This window comes from Danio rerio, chromosome 24, assembly GCF_052040795.2.
Source record: "Danio rerio strain M-AB ecotype USA chromosome 24, GRCz13ab, whole genome shotgun sequence".
NCBI classification, from domain to species: domain Eukaryota; kingdom Metazoa; phylum Chordata; class Actinopteri; order Cypriniformes; family Danionidae; genus Danio; species Danio rerio.
Genome location: NC_141044.1, coordinates 9,325,297 through 9,342,754, shown reverse-complemented (window position 1 = coordinate 9,342,754; position 17,458 = coordinate 9,325,297). Strand labels below are relative to the sequence as shown.

At 40.6% G+C, this 17,458-nt stretch overlaps 1 protein-coding gene across 9 annotated transcripts in view; it reads right to left on the bottom strand.

Annotated features, from left to right (window-relative positions):
- Window positions 1–17,458, bottom strand: part of dlgap1b (discs, large (Drosophila) homolog-associated protein 1b) — a 253,870-nt gene that overhangs the window by 212,427 nt on the left and 23,985 nt on the right. For 4 of the 9 annotated variants that reach the window (XM_087309260.1, XM_087309265.1, XM_087309270.1 and 1 more), the window contains exon 2: window positions 3,357–3,467. The exons of 2 other annotated variants lie outside the window; for them this stretch is intronic. The gene's annotated coding sequence lies outside the window, so the exon portion shown is untranslated. Of the gene's footprint in view, window positions 1–2,189; window positions 2,289–3,356; window positions 3,468–17,458 lie in introns of all 9 variants that reach the window. 3 more of the 9 variants (XM_087309262.1, XM_087309266.1, XM_087309271.1) reach the window with 1 other exon arrangement.

The window sequence follows — 17,458 nt, the reverse complement described above, 5'->3', positions numbered from 1 at the left end:
TAAAGCTATTCTCACGAAGAGCAGTGGCGTCACACCGCCCCATAGCGTTCACTTGAAAAAATTTAATGCAGCCATACGTACCTCCGGCCACATAAATCGCGGTCTTCAGAAACATCCACGGGGCTACGTTTTCACTTGCTGTATGGATATCCGTTATGCTAATGTAGAGAATAACTCAGATTTATTGTCCACAAACCGGTATTGAAGCGTTTTCCTTTATTATTGTACTGAAATGTGTTTTGTGGTGATAAATAAAGATGAAGTAATTCGCTGTAATTCATCACAAACATGCACTGTTTTAAAAAGGTTTTAAACTTATTCTTGATTACATTTGTCTCTGTTGGTGTGCATTAACACCTCTGAAACACTAGTTGGCAGTGAGGTGTAAATGTTCCTCTGTGTCGAGTTTCTTCGCTGCTGTTTTGCTTTTCCTGAACACTTCCGGGATGTACAAGTGGCTCAAACTCGCTCATTTCGAGGCAGGAACCGGCGGACGTGCAACAACTTTAACTATGAGGTAAACACAAAACAAAACTTTGCATCCGGAGCTCCTTCATGGGACTCCACACTTGTAAACAATCGCTCCATCAGGCTCGCACCATTCACGTGGCTCTCGGTCCCACCCAGACTCGTCAGCGATACCAAGCCGACCAATCACAGAGCTTGCATTATGCATCGTTGCGACGTGTAGTTATATTTTTTGAGAGGTGCACGTCAGCGACGCCAACTGCCACACCGAAGCGCTATGCGTCAGTGCCGTAGCATACGCCGGCGTTTGACGCAGAAGTATAAATCAGCCTTAAAGCTGCGGTCACACTAGACTTTTCTCCCCCATAGACTTCCATTCATACGCATGCAAATGACTCAGACTGGAAATGCAAGTTCGAGCATCAAGTTTCGCAGTACACTGCGTTGCAAAGTACAAGCTTGGGGAACTCTGGCCTGCAAAATTGCATCACTTAACTGCGAGAAACTAATCAAGGATCAAAACATGACCTCTCTGGACAGAAATTTAAAATATGCACCAATAGCTTGCTATTTAAAATATCTAACCATTTTGTTTAATCCCTTTTCCCAGCGCCGTACAACAGAATTTCACAAGCTTAAACTCTAGTGTGACTGCTGCATTGTTCTGTCACAGTCAGACCCCTCTACTCTTTCACCCTGAGCACCGTCATCTGTGCACTGATCAGCTTCACACCTGCACCACATCACTGTTCATCACCACGGCACTATAAATAGTGCACTCTCACTTCACTCCAGCCTTGTCACCATCCAAAAAGACAGATTCTCCCTACACTATCAGTGTATTTAATTTAGTTCCAGAAGTTAGTTACCTTTTCTTTTGTCCCTCCTAGTTTAAGTTCTGGTCCTCATCCTTTTCCCAGAGTTTTCATTAATTTATTTTCCTTCGGTTTAGTCTCTTTATTCATCAGGGGTCACCACAGTGGAATGAACCACCAATCCATCCAGCATATGTTTTACACAGCGGATTCCCTTCCAGCAGTAAAACAGTACTGGGAAACATACATAAATGCATGCATACACTACGGTCAATTAGTTTATTCAATTCCCCTATACCGCATGTCTTTGGACTTTTAGGGGAAAACGGGAGCACCCGGAGGAAACCTATGCCTACATGGAGAGATCATGCAAACTCCACACAGAAATCCACACAAAAAAAGGACTTGAACCAGCGACCTTCTTGCTGTGAGGCGACCACTGAGCCACAATAAGCTTGTAATTGTACTGTGCATTTACACCGTGGCCATATTAATCTATGTAAACCGGAAAACAACATTAAGATTTTACTAGTCACAGTAAAAAATGGTTGTTTCCAGACTTTTCTGACAGGAAATTTGACCATCATCAAGGGACAGATGTGAATAGATGTTATTACGGATTATAGATAGCAATTTTTATTTTTATTTTTTGCTTTTTTTTTAAACCACCCCTTCACATGAACACGCAAAATGAAGAGTAGGGGGAAGGTGTAAGGGGTAGAATTGGGATCGGGCCTAAGCCTCTGTGAATAAGTGCCCTATAGAAGTGAAAACTACACACTGATAAACTCCAGAAAACATCCCTTACTCTGTGATTCACATACAGTCACAACTCAACTTCATTGTGCATTTGTGGTTGAGGGGTCTGTTGACTAGCTGGTGTGTGCAGAGGGCAGATGCACTGACCTGCTGGGCTGTGTGGAGTACATGGTGGTCAACGGCTGCTCTGAAACACACTGTGATAAAGCATCTACACATACTGTAGACCTCCTGATATTTCTGGAACTGCAGCCAACACAGACACACAAACACACACATACAGAACATATACTCTTGAAGGATATGGTCTAAACAAATATCCATGTGTAAACAAAAACAAATATGTTCATGTACACGCACGAAGCTACAACATTTCATCCCATGCAAAGTGTGAACATGTATGCGCACACGCTCAGTACAGCCATCTGTCAGTCCCCCCTGTGCTCTGGCTGTCGTAGATATAATACAGTCTGCTGATTGGCTGAATCTGTTTGCACCTTATTATAAGACATAGGGGCCTGTGATATAACGCACACACATTCACAAAAAGCACTTTAGGTGAGAAAGGATGACATTCAAAAAAAAAAAAAGAGGACATGACAGACATTCGCATTAAACTTTTAAACCTCTATATTGTCCTTTTTCACCAGAGAGCCATTTCAATCTCGCTCTATTTCTCTGAATCGTCTCATTTCATCTGTTTCACACGCTTCTAATCATTCATCTTCATCCAGCTTCCCAATCATTTTCTATTTTGTGCCTTTTTCTCTAGTGTGCTGTTCAGTAAGGCTCTGAAATTCGACCTCTTACATCACATTAGCACATGAGCACTCTTAGACAAGGACTGATGGGCCCCTAATGCCCTGTTTTTGAATTACCAAATTATTACTTTGTAGGATTGGCTCATTTGCTCTACTGTTTGGTACAGTATGTAATGCATTTATTTCCATTTCTATTGTCAGACGTACCAAAATAGCAAACCATTCCATACCACTTTTTTGGGATCCCTTCATAAGGGTACCTAGCAAGTACCTTATAGGGTGGAGCTGGACTTGCTGCTGAATGCTACTAGTTACAGAAAATAATCACTTATATGTGCAGTCAGGAGAACAACAACACAGGAAGCACCATCTTCAAATACACAGCTAAAACATTACATCGTTATAATAAAATCAACACAGGCTCATTCTGAGAATGTAGCCCTATATACGTTTCTGGAGATCACAAAATATGTAGCCAGAAGTACGTATGGTTGCATTTCATCTTTAAACGGACACTAAAGGGCGGTATGACACCGTTTCTTTACATGCTTACCAGCTTATCTCTGTGTAGACGGCTTTTCCACTGTTACTAGTTTGCCTGGTAGCTCGACAGGTACGTCGGCAGACTTCAGAGTGGAGTTGACCACAACAACAGGGTTTGAGTCTGGTGAAGAACGGTTCCAGAAAGCAGGTAAGACAAAAACAGAAGCCAAAACATTAAATAAACAGGTCAATAACAGGGTGAGAATGTGGTAAAATCTGAATGTATCTTAATCAGAATTTAAAAATTGGGGGTTTTCTTTTTCTGGACTGTTTTTCAAAACACTACGGTTGGGTTTAGAGTAGTACGTGGGTGGGTCAATCTGTGTTTATTAAAATTGATTAGGTTTAGGGAAAGGGGATCATCGGTTGGTCAGTCAGTCAGTCAGTCAACAGTGGATTTACGTGAGAAAAGCAGGTGCGAATGGCCCTCGCAAGAGAAATTCAAGATCTGAAAAAGCATACAAAGCGGCCTCTGGAGGATTCACGAAAACAAAAAGTAGCTCCTGGGACGAATTTTGCTCTCTCCAGAAATGCATATAGGGGTACTTTTTCAGAATGAGCATGGGTTGAATAAAATGATGGTGCTCACCATTGAACTATGATCCACCCACGCTCAAACAAAGCTTGTGGTTTTCTTCTGAGGAACAGCCACATGCCGAGAAGCTAAAACAAGACCTGCTGTATGTCCTCCATTGCTGTTTATGGGGCCGTTCACGTGCCTAAACGTAGAATGTGCAGGGGTCACCATTTACTTTCTCTAATTAATTTTAGCAAGCAAAAGACAGGTTTGTGAATGGCTCAAACAGCTTTCTTCTTCAAGCAAGAATGATGGCGATTGCAACTTTTTTGGCATAAGAAGGTTTTGTAAATGCAAACCCGAGCTGGGTGATGTGTACTAATTTGTATTGTACTACACAGAGCTATACCACTCAGTGGATTCAAGGCATAAGTCAACTCAAGGCAGTAGATCATTCTCAAATCTGGCACCTAAAGTTTGGAGCAGCCTTAAAATGTTTAGGAGGCAAAAATACTCTGTCAGTTTAAGTCCAGACTAAAGACACCCCTTACAAAAAATTACTGCAGTTTTTTTTTTAAGAAAATTCAAAATTTTATTTAATAAATATTGCAGTAATACAGTTTTTTTTTTGGATTGCTTAAGCACGATTTTTTAAACAGGGCCCGGGTTTTCAAAACAGTACACACATATAGCACAACCACACACCCAATTAGCAAAACACTACAAATCCTTTGCATAATTAATCACTCTTGTAAAAACTATACACTTAAATCAGCATACTATCATCTCAAAAACATTGCAAGAATCAGATGCTTTATTTCCAGTGAAGACTTAGAGAAACTTCTTCATGCTTTTGTCAGCAGCAGGGTGGATTACTGTAACGGCCTCCTCACGGGCCTTCCCAAAAAGACAGTCAGACAGTTGCAGCTCATCCAGAACGCTGCGGCCAGGATTGTGACCAGAACCAGGAAACCAGAGCACATCACACCTGTCCTCAGGCCTTTACACTGGCTCCCAGTTACATTAAGAATAGATTTTAAAATATTTTTACTTGTCTTTTAATCACTAAATGGCCCAGGACCTCAATACATTACAGATATGTTCACTGAATACAAACCTAACAGATCACTCAGATCTTTAGCATCATATAAACTAGAAATTGCAAGAGTTCAGTCAAAGCAGAATAAATCGGCTTTCAGCTACTATGCCCCTCGCTGCTGGAATCAGCTTCAAGAAATGATCAGATGTGCACCAACATTAGGCAAATTCAAATCAAGGCTGAAAACAACCTAGGCTGGGTGGTTTTAGCTGATCGACCAGCCTGGTTTTAGAGGGGTTTTGGCCATTTCCAGGCTGGTTTCCAGCCATTTCCAGCCTGGTCTTAGCTGGTCAGGCTGGAAAATGACCAGCTAAATCCAGCTAAAACCAGCTTGACCAGCCTGGTTTAAGCTGGACATAGCTGGTTTTGGCTGGGCTTCCAGCCTGGCTAGGATGGTCAAGCTGGTTTTAGCTGAACATCTCTCAGTCTGACCAGCTAAGACCAGACTGGAAAAGCCTGGAAACCAGCCTGGAAATGGCCAAAACCCCTCTAAAACCAGCCTGGTCGACCAGCTAAAACCAGCTAACCAGCCTAGGCTGGTTTAAGCTGGACATAGCTGGTTTTGGCTCAGCTTCCAGCCTGGCTAGGATGGTCAAGCTGGTTTTAGCTGATCATCTCTCAGTCTGACCAGCTAAGACCAGGCTAGAAAAGTCTGGAAACCAGCCTGGAAATGGCCAAAACCCCTCTAAAACCAGCCTGGTCGACCAGATATAACCAGCCTAGGCTAGTTTAAGCAGTTTTTTTCAGAAGGGTCTAGTTTCTTTAACCAGGTCAAAGCAAATAGGAAAAACTGTAATGCAACTGCAATTGCTTTGTTGCATTCTGAAGGAAATGTGAGACATTTAGCATTTTGTGTGTGCTGTTTTGAAAATTGTGTTTAGACTTTTGAAAACGTGTGTAAGCAGTTGGAAAAAACTGCAATAGGGGCACTTAAAGAAATCAACAGTCTACTTTGATAACTATTTTAAATCAGTAACCTGTCAGTAATTCAACGGTCCCACTTTATATTAAGTGTCATTAACTACTATGTAATTGCATCAAAAATATAAATACAATGTACTTACTGTGTTCATAAAGTATTTGAGAACACTTGTGGTGCTCTTGAGTTGGGATAGAGGTTGGGTTATAGACAGGTTTGGTGGTATGGGTAGGTTTAAGTATGGGTTAAGTTGAAAGGGATGGTTAACAGTGTATTTACAAATGTAATTACAGAAGTTATTACAGATGTAATTACAGTTTTTCTCGATTGCTTGGATGCAGTTGTCAACTGAAACTCCACATTTTCAAAACAGTTAACACACAGGCCTAAACAGCGGCACTCATGGGCAAAATGACACATATAGCTTGCAAAAGGCACGTGTCAAAACTGTCAGGGTTCTGCCACTTTGGTCTTGTAAATTCTTGTTTTGGTGGCAGAGCTCTGACACTACTCAATGTCTGGTCCTGTTTCTGTCTCTGTGTGCGCGCGCGCCGTCGTGGGTGTACGCAGAGTGTGCGCGCTGCCACATGATGTGGCCGCGCACGCTCTGCGTCCCTCAGACGCGCGCGCTCTTGTACTAGTGTTTGTGTTTGTTCTGTCAGCAGCGCGCTGCTTTATTCTCGGCGCCTCCGTCTAGTTGGTTTCAGTTTTGGTTGGCGCTGAGATGAAGCATGTGCGTTGCTTAAGTGTGAGCGCACGGTAAGGTGTTTATCTATCGTGTGCTCGTGTCTTGCGTCTCTTGTCAAAGCACGTGGCTCGGTGTTTACATTGTGGTCACGTGCTTTTGTCGTGTGCTTCAGTGTTGTGTTTGTTGTCATGAACATGCGGTTAATGAGTTCTCTCATTGGCTGCATGTTCTTGTTGTGTTATGTGAGCGCATGGCTTGTATTGTCTCTCTGTGTCATGCGCTCTCCCATCTATTGTCTTGTCCCACCCTCCTTGTTAACCCATTATTAGTTAATTGTGTTCACCTGTTTGTGTGTTAATTTTCTACAGTTTATATACCCCTCACTTTTGCTGTCCTGTGTCAGTTCGTCATCACATTTTGTCGTTGTATGAAGTCTTGTCCTGTTGGTTTTCCAGTCCTCATCCTTGCCAGTCTGCCCAGTCCTGTTTGTATGTGTATGTATTTGTTTTGTTAATGTTTTCCCCCTCGGGGTAGTTTGTTTTGCATTTTATTTTATTTTTATTATTTAATAAAATCCCATTTCCCTGCATTTGAGTCCTCGCTCCTTTTTCCCCATTTCCCATCACCAACCCTGACAAAAACATTTAACATATGCAACAAAAGCTAGTTTCACCTTCAAACTACACAACTTGCAAACAAGTATATGAGCTCTTTCAATTAATCATTACACAATGGACAACAATACAGAACTCAAAATGCACCACCATTGATTGCCATTGTAGCTTATAGCCAATGGCATTTGTTGTCTCTATTTGGGCTGTCAAATTCGCCTTTTTGCAAAGAATTGGATCAAGAATAAGATGTGCTTTGATTGAATATATATTGAATTCATGACATTTTTCAAACTGTGGCTGAAAACTGAAATACTGTATATAAAAAGAAACAGACAAAAGTAATAAAATACTGTAAATATTAGAGAAAACACATGTAAACTAATATACAGTCAAAACTATTGGGAGTATAGGACATAGCCATACTGACCTCCTCCATCAATGCTGGCACAGAACAACACAGACCTTCCATCGTTTTTATAAGGTTTGCAGAATGATGGCTAATTGAAGATTTGTGTGAAGGAGTGTCAAACCGGTGCTTCAGAGATTTCATACTGATGTTGGTAGTTTTTAATAGTTAGGAATAGATGGATTCTGTTTGGTTACCAAAACTAAAACAATGGAGTTTGGACTGCTTGAATGACATCTGTGTTAACTGTTTGGAAAAATGGTGGGGAAAATGTGTCAACCCAATGAGAAAGGGTTTACACATTTGCAAGACCTGTCTTCTGCTCTGCTGGGATAGTGATAATGAAAATGAAGAGGAACCTAGTTTCTTTAACCAGGTCAAAGCAAACTAGAAAAACTGTAAAAACAGGAATTCAATCAAGCATAAGTACACAGTAAATACATCTATTTACACAATAATAACATTGAAACAAACTATTAATTCTAGTGTAAGTGCATATTAGTTAAGGCCACTTAATATAAAGTGGGACCAATTAGACTATCATTAGTAATTACATGTACAGCCTGATTTTATAATTATGCATACGGGCGTATAGAAATGATGACACAAAGGGGTGCTCATTCTGCTGTGGCAGCCCCTGATAAATAATGGACTAAGCCAAAGGAAAATAAATGAATGAATGCTGAATTTTCGTCAACCACTCTACACTGCTCCCCCTCTCAGCACCACGTTCAGTGTTAAATTATTTGCATACTTGATTAAGATTGACAGTCGATTTACACATAATTTGAGCACAAAAGCCAAGGTTACCTACATCTTTGACACTGTTCTATTTCTGCCTTGCGAGCTTTGGTATTTCCATCAGGAAAAGCACATTGTATTGGGATGTAATCAAGCATGTGTATCCAGACAGCTCTGACTTTTTGAAGACTGGATTTTTTCCTAAACAAGCTGGAAGTAGGCTGCCAAATTCAACAGATTTAAGTCATTTAGTGTTTGGCACAACGAGAATTTGTGTTTGCACGTTCCCATGCCATATGTTAACACTCATCTATGAGGGTGAGACATTTGTTAGCCAAAAAAAAAACAAACAGAAAATAAACCCCACTGGTGTGAAGTTTAGTTTATTCGTATGCGATTGTGTGTGTTTGTGTTGTGCTTGTATTGTGTGTGTGTGTGTGTGTGTGTTAAAAAGAGAGAGGCAGAACTGCTGCCAAATTGACAGCCCTGCAGGTAGTCCTGAGCAAACAGGAAGTAAGTAAATGTCAGTACAATTACACACACCTACATATTCAGAAAATCAACAAACACTCGATTGGCTTTTTAAACTCGTAGTCCACCATGTGTCCACAGATCATTTCAACAAGAAGAAAGTTCAAACTAATAAAAAAGAAAGAAAGAAAGAAAGAAAGAAAGAAAGAAAGAAAGGAAATGGATTTTAAAAACTTCAATGACACTTGAATAAATTCTCAGTGAGTGTATCAATGGTGCTGATTTTACCATATCAGTTCAAGCCCAGTTATGAAACATTGGAAAAAGTTCATCAACCTGAACCTCCAACTTATGCATGATTCCAGGAGAACATTTAGGCCGCATTAACACTGCACTGTTCATTTGACTCAATTCCGATTTGTTTCTCCCATGTGGCACAGATCGGATATGGCCCATGTTCGTGTAAGCAGGAACAAATCACATGGATTCAGATTTACTCAAATCAGATTCATGCCTTGTTCATATGTGGAAATTTGACCAATATGAATCGGAACTGTGAATCGTGTCTGCAGTGTAAGCAGGTAGATTGGATTTTCACCTGTAATGTGAGTCGGTATCATCAAAAAAAATGTAGCGAATGACATCAAGTCTGACACTTTCACTTCAGAACAGACTTCAGCAGTCCCAAACCTTAAATCTTATACATTTGGACCTAAACAGCTTTTATATTGTCATATAGCACAGGTATGTAAGCAGGTTAACGAGAGCAAGAGAGTGCCATGTCTGCCATGTAACCAGTATAAACTAATATAAAACTAGTTCATAGCTACATCACGTGCAAAAATCACACATAAATACAATGGCCTATCAGATGTGTTTACCAATCAATTTAGTCAATGCTAATAATGCTAATAGTCAATTCAGTCTTTTTAATCCAAGTGCCCACAGTGCATATATGACTTAAGCACTTTCCCAAAAACTCATTATATTACCTGAAGCTGCAAATCTATTACTAAAATAGTTTTTGTCTCTCAAAAACAAATGCTTCTTCCCAACATTGTCAGAGCAGATGGTATTTACTGATATTGGAATTTGTTATGGATGTACATTAATCAGTTATGGAATTAAAACTGAAATTACTAATGATTTGTATAGGCAATTCAGATTGGATTGGTTTTAATGATTTATATAATTAAAATATACAACCACACTGGCCTGCCTGCAGCCCTGACCTGTCTCCAATAGAGAATACAAAATACAACAACGAAGACCCTGTACTGTTGCCCACCTTAAGACTTGTTTGCTTGCATGTAAGACTTGTATCTTTAGTCACTAAACGCCTTTTAAGTGTTGTGAAAAAATATGGCAACAAATGTAAATGCTTTACTGTTCCAACTTCTTTAAAATGTGTTGAAAAATACAAAATACGTGTTATCTAGTTTTGTAGGTGCAAATGCCTTGTTTATACCAGAGGTCAGAAGAGAATAGCCAGGCTGGTTTCAGCTGATATCACTCGTTACAATCAAGGTATGCAGTAGAGCATCTCTAAATGCACAACACATTGACCATTGAGGCAGATGGGCTACAGCAGCAGAAGACCACACCGGGTGCCACTCCTGTCAGCTAAGAACAGAAAACTGAGGTTACGATTCGCGTACAGGCTCACCAAAATTGGACAATTGAAGATTGAACAAAAGTTGCCTGGTCTGATGAGTCTCGATTTCTGCTGCGACATTCTGACTGTTATTTGAAAATGAGTTTACTGTACTCAAATGGCCTCCACAATCACCAGATCTCAATCCAATAGAGTCCCTTAGGGATGGGGTGGAACGGGAGATTCACATCATTGATGGCAGCCGACAAATCTGCAGCATCTGCTTGATGCTATCATATCAATATGGACCAAAATCTCTGAGGAGTATTTCCATTACCTTGTTGAATCTACGCCACGAAGGATTAAGGCAGATCTAACGACAAAAGGGAGTTGAACCTAGGACTAGTAAGGTGTACCTAATAAAGTGGCCAGTAAGTGTATAAGTGCATTTTGGTGTTGTACATATGTCATACAAGGTGTATATTGATTTTTGGTGTTCAATGTAGTCATTTTTGTCATTTATCCTACACCACTGTCCTTTTTTGTCAGCGTTATGCATCAAACGCAAAGAAAAAATATATATTTTATCTAGGAATAATGACAAACTCTATTTTAACTTTAACAGCTGTTGATCTTCTCTCAGTGGTTATGCTTGATTTAGCAGGTTTCGTGCAGTACGCTTTGACTGCCCATGCCCAGCCCTTGCAAATGCCAGTATACCTACCGTGTGCGTGCATACATGTGTGTGCATGCGTGCACATTTATGTGTGTTCTGTAGGCTGTGAAATCAAATTTGTCAGACTCTTAAGACCCCAGGATGTCTGGGAGCCACAAATATATAGTGAGTGCGTAACATCTACATCAGCACCTCTCATCCAACCCCCCTTCACATTTTTATTGCACGCTCTTCCATCCACATGAAATGTTTTCACTGCATTTCACTTTAACAAATGCGGTCTATAACCAGCACTCTCTCTTCACTTTATTCTGACTGCGGCTTGAGTAATAGGAATGTTTAACATTTATATTCATTGTTAGTCTCAGACGGATGGACATTCCTTTTAAAAGATAGTCTTTTAAACTCTTCTTTTTCTGCTATACGCTGCTGTTGAGTGAATGGCTGCATTAGAGCTCCATTTGTGCTGGATTTTAAATCTAACTGGTTCTAAATACCTACAATGACGAATGCACAAAATCCTACAGATTCAAGAAAGATTTGACAGAATATCCATGCTGCTAATTTTCATGTTGCAATACAAGATTAAGTTACAAAAAAAAAGCCCAATAGATGTGTTCAAATGTTCACCTTTCTGCACACATTTGAGCTCTAAAACTGTGCAAATTGGTGCTATGCTGAGTGTAAAAAGTGTAAAGCTGTACTACGTGAGCAAACGAGTAAGTTTACTATCAGAAAAGACACACATCTGAACATAAATATGTTATGCTCCCTCAGAAATAAAAGGGGAAAAAAGCTGTATGTGTCACAGATAGCAACTACGCGCCTTCAACATAACAAAAAACAACACACAGGAGAATGGGAGGGTGTGGCCAGGGAGGAGTCACAGGTGGGCAGAACCAGTAGAGGAGCTGGAAGATGAGGAGTGGAGAACGTGGCCAGGGAGGAGTCACAGATGGGTGGTGTCAGGAGAGTAGCTAAAAGACACAGAGTGGAATATGTGACTAGGGCAGAGACACAGAAAGGAGAAGCCAGGAGAAGGGCTTGAGAACGAGGAGAGGAGGAGGAGGCAAGGGAAGAGTCACAGGAGGGAAGAACCAGGAAGGGGGCTGGAGCAGGAGCACTAAAACTGAGGAACCATTGAGGAGGAGTGGCTACTGACTCCAGGGGGCTGACTGAGGAAGACGCCGCTAAGGAAGGTGAAGCCAAAGGAGTAGACAAAGAGCTGCATGGCGAGGGTGGCGCCAAGTTCCCAGAGGGCCAAGGTGGAGAAGACGGCTCACCCGGATGAGCCAATGGCGTTGGTCCAGAATCCCGCGACAGAGCCAGAGCGACAGAGGACCAAGGTGTAGCTCTAGGGAGGGAGGAGCTCAACGCAGCCAGCAGGATGGAGGAACAAGGCACAGCCAGAGGGTTACGCCAAGTTCCCAGAGGGCCAAGGTGGAGAAAATGGCTTACCCGGGCAAGGCAATGAAATTGATCCAGAAGCCTGTGGCAGAGCCAGAGCGACAGAGGACCAAGGTGTAGATGGAGGGAGGTGCTCAACGCAGCCAGCAAGACGGAAGGACAAGGCACAGCCAGAGGGTGATGCTGAGTTCCCAGAGAGTCAAGGTGGAGCAGACGGTTCTCCAAAATGAGGCAATGTTGATCCAGAAGCCCGCAGGAGAGCCAGAGCGACAGAGGACCAAGGTGTAGCTGAAGGGAGGGACAAGGCACAGCCAGAGGGTGACGCTGAGTTCCCAGAGTCAGGGTGGAGCAGATTGCTCACGTGGATGAGGCAACGATGTTGGTCCAGAAGTCCGCAGCAGAGCCAGAGTGACAGAGGACCAAGGTGTAGCTGGAGGGAGGGAGGAGCTCAACGCAGCCAGCAGGATGGAAGGACAAGGCGCAGCCAGAGGGTGATGCCGAGTTCCCAGAGGGCCAAGGTAAAGAAGACAGCTCACCCTGATGAGGCAATGATGCAAGTCCAGAAGCCAGCGGCAGAGCCAAAGCGACAGAGGACCAAGGTGTAGCTGTAGGGAGGGAAGAGCTCCACACAGCTGGAAGGACAATGGGTCAAGGCGCAGCCAGAGGTGATGTTGAGTTTCCAGAGTCAAAGTGAAGCAGATAGCCTACTCGGACAAGGCAATGATGTTGGTCCAGAAGCCAGTGGCAGAGCCAAAGCGACAGAGGACCAAGGTGTAGCTGGAGGGAGGGAAGAGCTCGACACAGCTGACAGGACAAAGGGACAAGGCGCAGCCAGATGAGTGGAATACAGAGGCAAAGGCAGGGCAATGACTGACAGAACAAAGGGGTCACATGACATAACCACAGGCACATGGAAGATGGCACAACATAACATCACATGACACAAACACAACAAAGACACCAGACCCAGACAATATGTTTCCATACACCTGTGTGGTATTAAAAAAATCTTAATGGAAATACCAGGATGTGCATAAATATTGAAAATGTACATTAACAAAATGAATACACAGAGGAAGATAAACTTAACACATTAACACATAAATGTACATGTTAACACATTTATATAGGATAAATTCCACACTGCTAAAAAATGTGTTTCTTACTTTTTGTCTTTTTTAAAATTCAAAAAATTCTAAAGTGTCTTTCTTAAATTTCTAAAAAAAAAAAAAAATCTTAAATCAAGAAGACAAAGAATATTGCCTTGTTTCCAGAAATAATGTCAAAATTTTGTGAGTTTTCCTTAAAACAAGCAAAATAATCTTGTTTTTGCTTTGACATTTTGCTTACCCCATTTACAGATTATTGATTATGTGGAAGAAAAATATATATTATTTCTGAAAACATGGCAATATTTTTGGCTTCTTGATTTAAGATTCTTTAGATGTTTGGACTAGAAATAAAAGAAAAAATAAAAAAAGATAAAAGATAAAAAATATTTTTTTGCTGTGCAGCATGTGCATCAAATGATGAAAAAGGAGCATGATGGGACCTCATTTCTTGGTCAAATAAGAAGTAATTCTTGGAGCACAAGGGTTAGTATGATGACAGAACTGACATTTTGCGGTAAACTGTCTTTAAACCTGCTCTTTGCTTATTTTATTACGTTGTCTGCTTTCTCTCTTTGTCATTTTCTTTCATCACTCTCGCCTTCACTCTCTTTCTCTCTGACCAACAGGCCAAGTCTATCAGTAACAAGGTATGAAGTCAATTTAGCTTCTTCTCGAGGGAGTTCTGAGAAAAATCAAGGATAGAGAAAGGGATTGAAGATAAAGCAGAGGGAGACGAGTTCCTTATAAACATCACAGCGTGAAGTAAACCTTGTTTATCAGCTTCAGGTGCAACATTTCAATGCTTTCCACAGCTGGGTAACTAGACTAACACACAAGCTATGTTGCTTTTATCCATCTAGAAATCTCTGGTTACAACATATTATTAAACAAATGCAAAAAATATCCAAAAATTAAACTGCACAATGTTTAAAGAATCTCAATCTCCAAAAATGTGTATAGGGGTACGTATAAATAATGAGCCTGGGTTGACAAAAAAATGTAGCTCAGACTTAGGCATGTATTTTGGCTGGCATTTTTATGCCCTCATATCCTTTAGGAGAAGCTGTTGTAAAGTAAAGTCAATTATATTTACTGCTTATGTACTACTTACAGTTGAATTCAGAATTATTAGCCCCCTGTTTATTTTTTTTCCCCAATTTCTGTTAAACGGAGAGAAGATGTTCATTTCTAAACATAATAGTTTTTATTTCAAGACACTTCTATACAGCTTAAAGTGACATTTAGAGGCTTAACTAGGTTAATTAGATTAACTAGGCAGGTTAGGGTAATTAGGCAAGTTATTGTAGAACGATGGTTTGTTCTGTAGACTACGGGAAAAAAAAAAGCTTAAAGGGGCTAATAATTTTGACCTTAAATTTTTTTAAAAAAATCTAAAACTGCTTTTATTCTTGCCGAAATAAAACAAGTAAGGCTTTCATCAGAAGAAAAAATATTATCAGACATACTGTGAAAATTTCCTTGCTCTGTTAAGCATCATTTGGGAAATATATATATATATATGTGTGTGTGTGTGTGTGTGTGTGTGTGTGTGTGTGTGTGTGTGTGTGTGTGTGTGTGTGTGTGTGTGTGTGTGTGTGTGTGTATATATGTGTGTGTGTGCGGTTGACTCAAACAAAGAGACCTGTTCTTAATATTTTAATGGAGACTCTTATATACTTAATGATTTTTATACTACACAAACTACTGTATATCTTCTATTTTGGGGTGACACGGTGGGTCAATGGTTAGCACTGTCGCTATGAGTGAATTGAATAAACTAAATTGCTCTTAGTCCATGTGTGTGAATGAGAGTGTATGGATGTTTCACAGCACTGCCATCTGCTGTGTAAAACATTTGCAGGACAAGTTGGCGGTTCATTCCACTGTGGTGACCCCTGAATAATAAAGGGACTAAGCCAAAGGAAAAATCAATGAATGAACGAATGAATGAATATTCTATCCCCCTACTCCAACCATTCCCCTAAACCCTACTAACACAGGAAACAATTAGCATGTTTGTAGCTTTTCTAAATACTTTTCACTCTGTCATTTTTGAGCTGTTTTCCTTGAAGAACAAAAATAATGTCCTCACAAGCTTCAATATTACTGTTATTGTAATAGTTCTGGGGACATTTTGTCCGCACGACATAAGGAATACATACACACATACACAAACAGTCCGTCTAAAACGCAGAGATTTGTGTAAGCGGTCGTAAGCGAGGATAATCTGCACTAGACAAGCTGTAAGAGGAGGGGAAGTGGCAGTGTGTGTGTGACAGATCTGTTCCAGCTTAACATCCACATAATCAGACATAAACATTCGCTGCATAATTACAAGCTGATCATGACAGATCACACAATACTACATATAGGTATATATTTTTCTTAATTTAAAATATCCATCTGCCTCATAATGGGATTTTCCCGTTTGAGCATCCCTGCTATTAAAATCCTCTGATATAGCTTATATATTATTAGCTATTAATGCAGCACTATTAATATTATTACTATGACATTTGTATAAAAATGTGCTGTGGAAACAACATTTAGAAGTATAATGGGGCATATTTCTTTTTTAAATATTTCCCAAAAAAAATTGTCCCAAAAAAATCTTCCCTCCGTCAAACAGAAATTGAGGGAAAAAAATAACTTAAAAAATAAGAGGGGGGCTAATAATTCAGGGGGGCTAATAATCCTGACTTCAACTGTATACATATTAGAGTTGGGCGATGTTGACCAATTTGGCATTGTACATTCATCGAATAAATTAATTGTAGCCTACCGTTTTCACTACCTGACCCACATGGTCTTTGCTTTGCCCAAAACCAAACCATAAAAGTTACAAACAAATGACCACCTGTCAATCACTTTTTTCCGCAGGACTCTGGCATAAATAGGCAGTGATCTGTGTCGGTATAATGGCTTTTTCCCACAGCTGGTGGAGGAGACGAGAGTTTGTTTGGAGTTCACTGTAATTTGTATTGTGATTGGTGATAACTTCCTTATTTTATTATTATTATGAGGAAATAATAACAAGTAAAGTTGCTAGGGCTTGACCGCTGTGGTTGCATATGCGTCCTAAATTTTATCTATGCGAACTTAAAATATACTTGAAGACATTTGGGCGGGTGCATACATTTTCACTGTTTTCACTGCAAAATCCTCACAGCGTGCGCGGATTTAGGAGACATGCAGAATGCATCTTTGCAACTAAAAACGCCAAATGCAGCACTCAGGAACAGATTAAAACAGTTGTTAAGTGAACTTGCTTAAAGGGCACCTAGGTTCCGCCTTTTTTCAGATTTAATATGAGCCTTTTGCATCTCTAGAATGTGTATATAAAGTTTCAACTCAAAACACCCATCAGATTTTTCATTATACCTTTTACAAGATGCTGTTTTATACTGATTTCCAGCAGGGGGTGGTTTTGTCGTACTGCGCCTTTAAGACGAGTCTTTCCCGTCTACTGTTTCTACATGCCTTCCCGCGTCCTTTAATCTCCTCCCTCGGCTGCGTCAGACAACAGACAGACTTAAAGGAAGAAGATTTCACATAGCGTTTGTGAGAAATACTACAGTAAGAACTAATTTTTACTAATCAGTATTGTGAAGTTGCATTGATGAGTCACACACAATATTGTTACAAAGTTTGCCTGTGCGCACACACACACACACACACACACAGAGATACACACGCACACCGCAGCTGACACACACACGCAGGCAGGCAGACAGACAGACAGAGCGCGCTTAGCTAAGCACTGTTTTTGCACTCAAATATGACAGGATACAGGCTAACCTCCAGTGCTGTGTGGATATCTGTTATGCTAATGTACAAAATAAACCTGATTTAACTTCCACAAACTGGA